The sequence below is a fragment of the Aquarana catesbeiana genome, linkage group LG08, assembly GCF_042186555.1.
Source record: "Aquarana catesbeiana isolate 2022-GZ linkage group LG08, ASM4218655v1, whole genome shotgun sequence".
NCBI classification, from domain to species: Eukaryota; Metazoa; Chordata; class Amphibia; order Anura; family Ranidae; genus Aquarana; species Aquarana catesbeiana.
The window spans coordinates 260217405-260228938 of record NC_133331.1 but is presented as its reverse complement, the minus strand read 5'-3'; positions in this window follow the sequence as shown (position 1 = coordinate 260228938).

Sequence of the window (11534 nt, the reverse complement as noted above, 5' to 3'; positions counted from 1 at the left end):
AGTGGTTAAAGGAATATTTCACTTTTATTTTTTCACTTTAAGCATCATTAAAATCACTCCGCCTTTTTTAAAATTTTTTTTGCATTAATACATGTACCCTGGGGCAGGACCTGGGTCCCAGTGCATTTTTAAACGCACTGAACGCTGAATAAATGTGAATGGTCCCAAAATAGCGCCAAAAGTGTCTGATCTGTCCGCCATAATGTCACAGTCATGATAAAAATCTCAGATCGCTGCCATTACTAATAAAAAAAAAATAGGCAGGGAAGGGGTTAAACACTAGGGTGGTATGATCATGGGGTTGTCAGCTTTTGTCACCTCCCACTCTAGGAGCCATAAATTCCCCCAGCTGCTGAGAGACTAAAAATAACTGAGAAAAAATGTAAATGCAAAGTGAATATGTCTGTCTTTAATCAGGAAAAGGTTTGTAGTGTTTGCACAGATGGTGCTCCAGCTATGCTAAGATGTCGGTCTGGATTTCAATGTTTGGTATTGAATGAATCACCAAAAGCCATTGGAACTCACTGTATGATTCATCGACAAATGTTAGCAACGAAGACGCTGCCACAAGAGTTACAAGAAGTAATGAAAAGCGTCATAAGTGGTGACTAGTTCCACCACATCTTCTTCCTCCTGCTGTTAGTGGTTGAATCATCCAAAAAAGTTTGCCATTCCTGATGTCTTAGTGCTGGTGCAGGTGAGAGCTACACAGTAATTAGATCTGACATAGGCAAAAACAGGAGGAACATTCACTCAGATGGACATCTACTGCCATACACATTAGGATCCTCAATGAATTCACCCGCCGTCTGCTGTCTCATATCTATGGCCTGAGAAGTCCGTTAGCATCTGTCATTTTCCCACCTCCCATAGTTTTTTCCACAGGAAAGAAAGACTCCCCGAATGAAAAGTGCTGAAATAAGTTGTGGTCTCCTGAACCTCCCTGAGTGTATGGAAATGCCCTTTGCTGAATTTCAGCAGCTCTGCCTCCACGGTCCACCCACAGCTAAGCCAGAACTCCGTGACTGGAAGCTGGATGGGTGTACAGTGAACTGTGCTGATCCTGCATGTGCGTGCGCCAGATTACCGGCTCGCGAATGCGCATGCACCGAAGCGCCATTCCGCCGCGCATGCGCACAGGGACGCGGCTGAAGCGCCTGAAAGCAACACTCTTCTGACAGTGCCCCCCCCCCCCCCGAGGGGTGGCCTCTGGACATCATCCTGAATTAATGTCCAGTTTGGAAGTCTATGGGAACAGACTTGTTAATTTTGCTAGTCTCCACTTGGCTGGCTTATATTCTAGTTATTGGACTTAAAATGGGTATGGGGGCCCAGGTCCCACCCTGAAGGACATATATCAATGTCACCAATTTGGACAACCCCAAAAACGAAACAAGGAGAAGCGCCTTTAAAAATGCAAAATTTCTTAAAAGCTAGTAACTTGGGGGCTGTTGTTTTTCAAAAGAACATGCTCTCCTGGAAATGTTAGTTAGAGTTAGAGGACTCTAACATTTCCAGGAGAGCATGTTCTTTTGAAAAACAACAGCCCCCCGCCCCCAAGTTACTAGCTTTTAAGCAATTTTGCATTTTTAAAGGCGCTTCTCCTTGTTTCGTTTTTGGGGTTGTCCAAATTGGTGACATTGATATATGTCCTTCAGGGTGGGACCTGGGCCCCCATACCCATTTTAAGTCCAATAACTAGAATATAAGCCAGCCAAGTGGGGACTAGCAAAATTAACAAGTCTACCCCTAGACGCCAAGAGGCCTACAGCAACTCTGAAGCAGTTGCAGGAATTTATGACAAAGAGTGGTCATTGTGTCTTATTGTATATTTCACTAAAAAAAAAATTGAAAAATGAATGACGGAGCGTTCTTTTTATTTAAGTCCAGTATGCGGCCCATTGCCAATGTGCAGATCTTATCGTGTATGGTGTCCCGGTAATTTGTTCTGTTTGGTAAGCTTGTTTCAAAGGGAATTTTAATTATGTCTTCAACTAGGAACTCTGCCCAAACAGACAATTTGTACACCACTTCACTACAATGTTTCATATTACTATTCCTGGACTCAAATATCTGTGTGCTAAGTATAGCTTTTGTTTCATTCACATAGGGGAGAAAAGACCGGGATCCAGTATTTGTTTTTTTCAGCCATATCCCTGGCGGGGTGCTTTACGGGGCCAGAACTGCGGATCCTCCTATTCAAGGGGGCCCCAGTCTCTGAAGGTTTTTTCAAATGGAGCCCACCATGAGAGGTGAAGATTGGGTTTGTATAACAGAACCCTGCAGCTGGATAAGGTAAGAGAGACTCCTCAGGAATTTTTTAATTCTAGCATATAAATTCTAAATTGAAATTCACAGAACACTTCCACATTGATGAGCAGAATGTACCTAGGTTCTGGCAGGTTTGGTGAACTTTACCTAAGTTCAGACACAAGGGGTCAAGTTTTCTAATAGCAAGAGTCTAAGATCGTGTCTAAGTTTAATTATTTTTTGGGAGGTGGAATGGGAGGGATTATTTTTGTTTTGCGTTTCCAGGATATTGATTTCATTCATTAGATCATTTAACCGCTTTTGCCTCTGCCTCTTAACCCTTGCCCCCAACTGAATACATATACCTCTCATAAATGCTTTATGCGCATTCCATAATATGAATGGGTTTGAAACAGAATTCGCATTATTAGAAAAAAAACTCCATTATGTGATCTTGAAAAGCTTTTTTATATTCTCTTTGTTGTAGAAGATATGAATTAATTCTCCATACCGGCCTCGTGTTAACAATCGTTGAGTCCACCATGGAGAAAACCATCGAAGCATGGTCTGACTATGTTATCAGGTTAATTGATACAGAAGATGTTCGAAGTAGAGTCTATTGATCCACTAAAAATAAGTCAATTCTAGTATAGGTGCAATGTGGTATTGAAAAAAAAGTAAAGTCCTTTTCATTGGCGTGAAGGCATCGCCATGCATCGTGTAGATCATGTTAAATGATGGAGGGAAGAAGCGCTGGACTTATTCGTTTAGACTGGGAGGTAGAGTCCAACGATGGGTCAGGAGTTAGATTAAAGTCTCCACAGATCACTAATAACCCTTTTTGGAGGCATTTCACTTTTTTTAGTAATCTATTGAAGAATTGGATTTAATGTTTCTTGGGTGAGTATGCATTAACTATTGTGTACATAGTTGAGTTCAATAAGCATATTAATATTAAGAATCTGCCCAATGGGTCATACACAACCTCATGCAGCTTGAATGCCACTGTGTCCCTGATGGCTATTAGGACTCCTCTGTTTTTGAATTCGCATTTGCTTTAAAGATGTGTGGATAGTTCTTTTGAGAGCATTTAGGGAGATTAGAGGCCAAAAAATGGGTCTTTTGTGTGCACACTAAGTCACAGTGGTATGTAATTGCTTCTTTCCACATGGAGTTACGCTTTGCAGGATGATTAAGTCCTTTAGCATTAATAGACAATATGTTGAGCATCATATTTGGAGTTGATGGTACGTGCTGTAAGTGTGACTCAGGACACTATTATCAGTGGGATATAGTTCCTCCGTCGACCGCTGCTGGTACCACGGGCAGCGGAGGGAATTGTGTTTAGTGGATATAGTTGAGTACTCACTCTTGGAGATGAGGTAATCGCAGAGGAAGTAAGTAGGTGTCCTAGGAGGATTAATCTTGCATGTGGTGAGATTCTGATTTCCTCTGAGAGGGTATGGCGATTCTGGTTTCTTGATGCTGTAGTCATCTAAAAAACTTGGCAACGAAAAGAAAGGAAATAGAAAAACAAAACAACATAGTAACTGAAGGAACATTGATAGGCTCTTAAAAGGGTGAATAGAGCGTATTTGGTGCAAATCAACTATGGGCAGCATAGGCTGCTAGATAACACTGGGGTGTAAGTTCGGCCTTTAGATCCTTAGGGTCAGATAACACAGGGACCCAGAGTGTAAAGGAATCATCTGAGCATTGTTATGCATGGGATTTTGCATTTTTTGCTGTTACCATTTTCCATTCCCGGTCAATTTGCTGCTGAGTGCTTGAGGTGTGGGCTCCTTCCTCTTGTTCAGGTATAATGTCCCATTCTTTCAATAGGGCAATTCCTTTCTCCAAAGAGGTAATTGTGTGGGTATGATTGTCCCTAGTGACGGTGATTTTTGTAGAGTAGCCCCATCTATACATTACTTTGTGATTACGGAGAGCTTTGGACACCGTATTCAGGCTTTTCCATTTTTGGAGTGTGTATTGTGATAAATCAGTGAAAGATTGAAGATTCTGGCACTGTGGGGGAATTTTCTCCTTTTTCCTCATCACCGTCATGAGGTGTTCTTTAACATGGAAAAAATGTAGGCGTAAGAGAACATCTCCAGGGATGTGTTCAGACAGGTGCGCTGGTTTGGGTATGCGATGTATCCTATCTATGGTAACATCCAAATCAGTTAAGCTGGGCAAGATTTGCTTAAACATAGTGGTAATGTGCGAATTCAGATCACTTTGTTGGATAGAGTCGGGGATCCCCCTTATTTTTAAATTGTTTCTCCTCAATCTGTCTTCCATGTCTGCAACTTTTGCTTTAATCCACTCTGTGTCCCCCTCCCTCTCATCGTTAGCATCAACCAGATCGTTAATGGTCTCTGCATATTCCTCCATTTTTGTCTCTATGTGATCAACCCTGTTTCCCACTGCTTGTATGTCCTTGTTAAATCTATACATATGAGATGCCAAATCAGCTTGGAGTGTGCTCCGGAGTGATAGTAACATGTCTTTCAGTACAGTATCAAGCACGGGCTGATTCTGAGTGGGGTATGATTCAATGGATTCAGGTATTTCCCTGGTGTCTTCCCCTGAATCATCTATTGCCATCCATCCTGGGTTTGGATTTGGCAGGGCTCTGGGTGTAAGGGGAGGGAGGGTAAGAGTGGTGGTTATCTGCGGGGATGACTTTAGGAGGAATATTACCTTTTTTCAAGGCTCTCGTGTGTGCTGATGCCGCTGGAGGAGAGTAGGTCGCGGCGCCATCTTGTCTGTCTCCGCTGGAGACTAAGGAGTAAAAGTCTGTGAGCCCCTGGGGCTTTGTATCTCCTCCCCTTTTGTTGGGCATGGCTTGGGTGCTTTCCCAGACTAATCCGCTGTGGTTCTAGATCAATAGATGTCTCAGATGAGGCTGCTTCTCGTCGCTTTGGTCCCGTGTCTCCAGAGCTCCAAGACTATACGACCATCCGGAACTCACGTCAGGCCACATAAACCCACTTTTGATTGAAAAAATGCACAAGAATTTCAGCAAACAAACAGCCCTAGTTGGGCATTTGTCAATAGGCACAATATCATTCCTTCACCACAAATCACAGCAAAAATCCTGACCTTCTCAGGCCAAACGAACTTCCCCTACTGCACCCCTTTATATAAGAAAGGTTGTATTGGTTGCACACTGAAACACGCCCAATAGAAGTACAGACCCACCAGTATCTTTCAATCTGTCTCGTCATGTATGTCTAATGTGTTCCTGCTCATCAGGTGCAATCACTTAACACTATTTGCAACTGTGTTAGCCCTTGGCTATGTGCATCAAATCTCCAACTACAGGCCAAAGATCAAAGTTAATTTGCATGCACATAAACAAAGCAACAGTTTTCTAAGCATATGTACCCGTGCAGTGTAAACCCTACAATGTGAAATGTTCAAGTCCCTGTGCATGATTTGTGCTAATAAATAACAACATCAGTCCCTGGCTGCAATGAGCTTCCAATCTTAAGTCCAAAACAAGCTTTCTTACATTAGAGACTGTTTTGACAGGAGACAAATAAAATACCAGCATGTCTTTGGATTATGGTGAGAAACCCACATGGGAGGGCATATAAACTTCAACACAAGCATTAGCATGTTGGGGAATTGAACCAGCAACCCCAGTGCTGCTAGACAGAATTGCTACCCACTTAGCCAGCAGGCAGCCTCACACATGTTCTCTGCTTCTCTGTGGTGTGAACCAACCCTAATGCCGTGTACACACGACTGGACTTTCCGGCAGAAAAGGTCCGACAAAATCATTCCGTCGGACATTCTGATCGTGTGTGGGCTTCATCTGACTTTTTCTTTCTAAAATTCTGACGGACCTAGAAATAGGAATTGAGTCCGTCAGAAAGATTTGAAACATGGGAAAACCGTTCGTCTGTATGCTAGTCCGAAGGACCAAAAACAACGCAAGGGCAGCTATTGGCTACTGGCTATTGAACTTCCTTTTTCTAGTCCCATTGTACGTCATTGCGTTCTAAACGAACGGACTTTGGTGTGATCGTGTGTAGGCAAGTTTGTTTCAATGGAAAGACCGTCAGAGTCTATTCTGAAGGAAAGTCCGGTCGTGTGTACGTGGCATAAGTCCATAGCAATGTTCAGTGTCACAAGCAATATACAATATATTGGCCTAAGTATTGGGATGCCTGCCTTTCAAAAGGATTGTAAACCAGAGACATGAAATAGGAACAAAACATGTCACTCTATAGTATGTATTAAGTGCCATTTCAGTTTTACAAACTCTCAGACAAGCTTTCTAAATTCAGCACTTTTAGCAGATGTAGAGAAGTGAGTGTTGCAGATAGAAAGGTAAAAAATATGTAGGAGAATTTTAGCCATTTATGTGCATTACCTTGAACTTGTAACTTCACAGGGTATCCAACAAGAAAACAACAATGGTGACATGGGCGGGACCTCCACCATCGTGACAGCCCCAGCTCTGTTCCTGTGAGCTGTGTGGAGTAGGGGGATTCTCTTCCCTCCAATCAGCTCTAAGAACGCTCCGCACTGAGCTATGCCATGTGTGAGTTCTACTCTCTACCCCTGTTTTATGAACTCTCAGACAAACAATCTAAATTTAACACTTTGAACAGATGTACTGCAGCGAATGATGCAAATAGAAAGACAAAAAATATGTAGGCGAATATGTGCTGGTGTTTCGTCAGATTAGGCAACCTGTCAGAATGTGTAATGGAAGTGACGTTCCATCGCCACCATCTTGCTAAACCCGGCACTCCTTCATAGTAAGGCTACACTGAGAAGGGGAAAGAGGACATCTTGTTACACTCACCGGAGTTTTGCATTTTACACTTATTTTTAACAGTAAAGTGAGTTTATATAGTGAAATACAGTACTTAGAACTCCATCTGACTGGTTAGATGTTAAATTTTAAGTACTGTATTTCACTATATAAACTCACTTTATTGTTAAAAATAAGTGTAAAATGCAAAACTCCGGTGGGCGTAACAAGATGTCCACTTTCCCCCTTCTCAGTGTATCCTTACTATGGAGGAGTGCAGGGTATAGCAAGATGGCAGCGACGGAACGTCACTTCCGTTACACATTCTGACGGGTCGCCAAATCTGATGAAACACCATTTCTGTGTATCACCTTAACTACTTCAATACCAGGCACTTACACCCCCTTCCTGCCCAAGCCAATTTTCAGCTTTCAGCGCTGTCGCTTTTTAAATCACAATTGCGCGGTCATCCATCACTGTACCCAAACAGAATTTTTATCATTTTGTTCCCACAAAAAGAGCTTTCCTTTGGTGATATTTGGTCACCTCTGCATTTATTTTTTGCTAAACAAATAAAAAAAGACCTAAAATTTTGAAAAAAAAAATATTTTTCTTTTGTTTCTGTTATAAAATTTTGTAAATAAGTACGTTGTCTCATTCACTGACGGGCACTGATAAGCACCAACGAGGTGGCACTGACAATGGGAACTGGTAGACAGCACTGATGGCACTGGTAGGCAGGACTGATATGAAGCACTGATGGGCATTGATAGGCGGCACTCATGGGTGGCATTGGTGGGCACTGAAAGGCTGCACTGATGGGTACTTATGGGTGGCACTGATAGGCGGCACTGATAGATGGCATTAATAGGCATCACTGATGGCACTGGCAGGAATTGGGGATGGGCACTGATTGGCATTTCCCTGGTGGTCCAGTGTGGTGGCAATCCTTGGTGGTCCTGGGTGGGCATCCGAGGGGGGTCTGCACTGATAAACAATCAGCACAGACCCTCTGTGACAGACCTAGCTGGGAGAGAGACTTTTGGAGGGGACTGAATGCTAACCTCTTGGCGATCGATCGTGGGCCCTGGCATTTGGGGGAACGGTGCTCTTTGTGAGCTGTATGCCTGGGAACCCTTGAGGTGGTATTACTGTGGATTCGGGTCCTGGTCCCCCAGGACCCACAGACTTTGGGGACCCTGGATTTGCCATATTAGAAATAGTGGCTGATTTATAATGCGGGGACAGATACTCTTAGGAAATGCTGATGTAAATTCCAGCCACCTGTCTGTCTGTTGCCTGCTAGAATGTGTATTGTAAATAAGTCTCTAGTATGGGATCTAAGAGTCATTTGATCCCCATTGCTGTTTGTGTTAATTAACTCTGCTATTGTGATAATGTTGATTGGGTTTTCTGAGCTACAAGACGGCCAGTCTGGCCTAAAGGTCATGTCTGAGTCATCTAGGCTGTCTAAAGGGATTAGTTAATTAGCTCATGTTAATTAGGTTACAGCCGTATTGTTACAGTAATATGAGCAAGAGGTCTGCACCTCCTTTTTTTACTGTATAAAAGAGACTGTATTCCTGAATAAAGAGAGATTCCTGGTTGAACTTACATACAGCCTGCCTGGTGTTTGTTCTGAGCTACACAACTGGATTAGAACGGCACATAGCTGTAGTTTTAGTCCCGGAGCATCGGATGACCTAACCATCAGATGTTGCATTCTGCAGTCTGATTCTATAGCCGCAGAGGAGTGTTGGGAGAGTGGAACCGAGTGAGCAGGGGCTTGTTACACCCCCCTATCAGGAGAGCAGCCGATTGGCTCTCCTCTGGAGGGCCGTCATTTGACATCCACCCAAAACGAGAGCCGTGCCACCTAGCCGTCATTTGCCAGCCGCGGGAGGGAAGTGGTTAAGCTGAACTCCATCTTTTTTCAGACTTTGTCCCTCACTAACATGTGAGGCCTCATGCACACCGCATAGAGTTGAGCAAATGGTTCGGCCCGAGTTCCAGCCAGACATTGGCTGTTCACCCATTGGACTAACACCCAAACTATCGGGGCATTCGACCCTTTGTTTGGCCCACCAAATGACCACAATGCACTGCGCCATCGCTGAGTGCATTGGAAGCCCCGATTGGCTGAAGCAATGAAAGCTTTGCCCAATCAGGGCACATAGCACTGTCAGAGCCATGACTGGACACTGAGATGATGACTCTATCCAATCATGGCTCATTGCTCTTAGTCCCACCCCACACTATAAAAATATTCTTCCCATTGTAGCTATGTGCAGTGTGATACTGGCATGGAGAAAGATAGAACGGGGGGCTTTGTTCATTTCTACTAGTGAATTAGTGTACTATAGTGCTATTGTGATTCTATTGTGACTGTAGAGTGTCAGTTTAGTGTGAATCTAGTAATAGGGCAGTGTTAGTGTAGTACTGCCGTTCATTTTTACTTTAGTGTCAGTTTATTTTGTCAGGGCAGGTTTCCTGTAGTATATTGCAGTGCATTTGTGCACATTTAACGCAGTATATTGTAGTGTGATACTGTATTAAATGTGCACTAACACACTACATTTCAGTGCGTTATTTTAGGCTTACCGCAGTATATTTTTGTCCGTTATTGTACGTTTAAAGCAGTATATTTCAGTGCAGTATATTTCAGTGCATTAGTGGAGTGTGTCTGTGTAATGAGTACTCATGTTAAAGTGCGCCAAACACCACTTTCCCTTGATTAAAGTGCATCCACATAAACATTTACACATCTTTATTTTATTTTGTTAATAAGCCCCCCCTCCATCTTGTCTGGGAGGTCAACAAGGAGAGGCAGATATTCCCATGGCACATTAAGGAGGCCAGCAGTGTCTGTGTCCACAGGCAAAGATGGACGTAGTCAGTCCTCAGGCAGGGCATCATTTCCTCTATTTAGTGATGCTGCCTGTGTTATCCAGCCACAGCATGCAGAGGTGGTGGACTGGTTTAATAAACCCTCCTCATCCTCCATCACCCAAGCAGAGACTAGTGCGCAGCCCCCTGCAGTTGCTAGAGTGGCTTATTTTGCCTCCTTGTCCACCACCAACACCCAAAGCCCAATTTTTCCGCCACTGTTTGACAAGTGCATATAATTTCAATTTTTGACAGCAAGGCCAATTCTTGCTTTCATTAAGAGTACCTTTATAGCAGAGATATGCAATTAACAGGCCTCCAGTTGTTGCAAAACTACAAGCCCCATCATGCCTCTGCCTCTGGGTGTCATGCTTGTGGCTGTGAGAGTCTTGCTATGCTTCATGGGACTTGTAGCTCTGCAACAGCTGGAAGCCCGCTAATTGCATATCCCTGCTCTATAGGGTTACAGTGTGTTGGCACCACCAACATGCAAAGGCCAGGTATAGGTGATTCTGCACTTCCAGGTTTTGGACACGAAAATGCGACATCGGCAGCTCACTACCGCTGTGATTTTATATAGCGGGAGCTGATCAGCGGGTCCAATGGACCCGCTGATCATTCAGTACTCTGCCTTGTTTACATAGGCAGACTGTCATTCTGTGTGTACAGAAGACATGGATCCTGTGTTCCTGTGAAGCATAAACGCTGATCCGTGTCTTTAAGTAGAAAAAGCACCTCCCCCACAGTTAGAAAGCACTCCCTAGGCACACATTTAACCCTTTGATCGCACCTGATGTTAACTTTTTCCCTGCCAGTGTCAGTGCATATTTTTAGCACTGATCACTGTAATAATGTCACTGGTCCCCCCAAAAAATCAAAAAAGTGTAAGTTAGGTGTCCTATTTTCCCACCGCAATATTGCAGTCCTGATATACTTTGCTGATAGCAGCCATTACTAGTAAAAAAAAGTTAAAATAAATAATTAAATAAAAATATCCAATGGTTTGTGGACACTATAACCTTTGCACAAACCAATCATTATATGATTATTGTTTTTTTTTTTTTTTTCACCAAAAATATGTAGCAGAATATATATTGTCCTAAACTGATGAAGATTTTTTTTTTTTTTTTTGGGGATGTGTTTTAGAGCAGAAGGTAAAAAATATTGTTTTTTTCCAAATTTTTGGTCGTTCTTTGTTTCTAGCGCAAAAAATAGCGCAAAAAATAGCGCAAAAAATAAAAACCACAGAGGTGATCAAATACCAAAAGAAAGCTCTATTTGTGGGAAAAAAGGACATACATTTTATTTGGGTACAGCATTGCATGACCGCGCAATTGTCAGTTAAAGCGACTCAGTGCCGTATCGCAAAAAAATGGCCTGGTCATGAAGGGGGGTAAACCTTCCAGGGCTGAAGTGGTTAAGGACTGTTCTCTATGTGGCTTTATCCACATCTGTGTATTATCAGATCTTTGTATGCTACAATTCACAAAACCATTGCTCTGAACAGGTCAGTATGACATCTTCCAATATTTTATACTTACTATCTTAAGTCCATGACAATTTGTAGAAACTCGAGCAAATAAAAAAAGACGCCTGCCTTTTTCTTTTTTACGGCTCCTGAGCT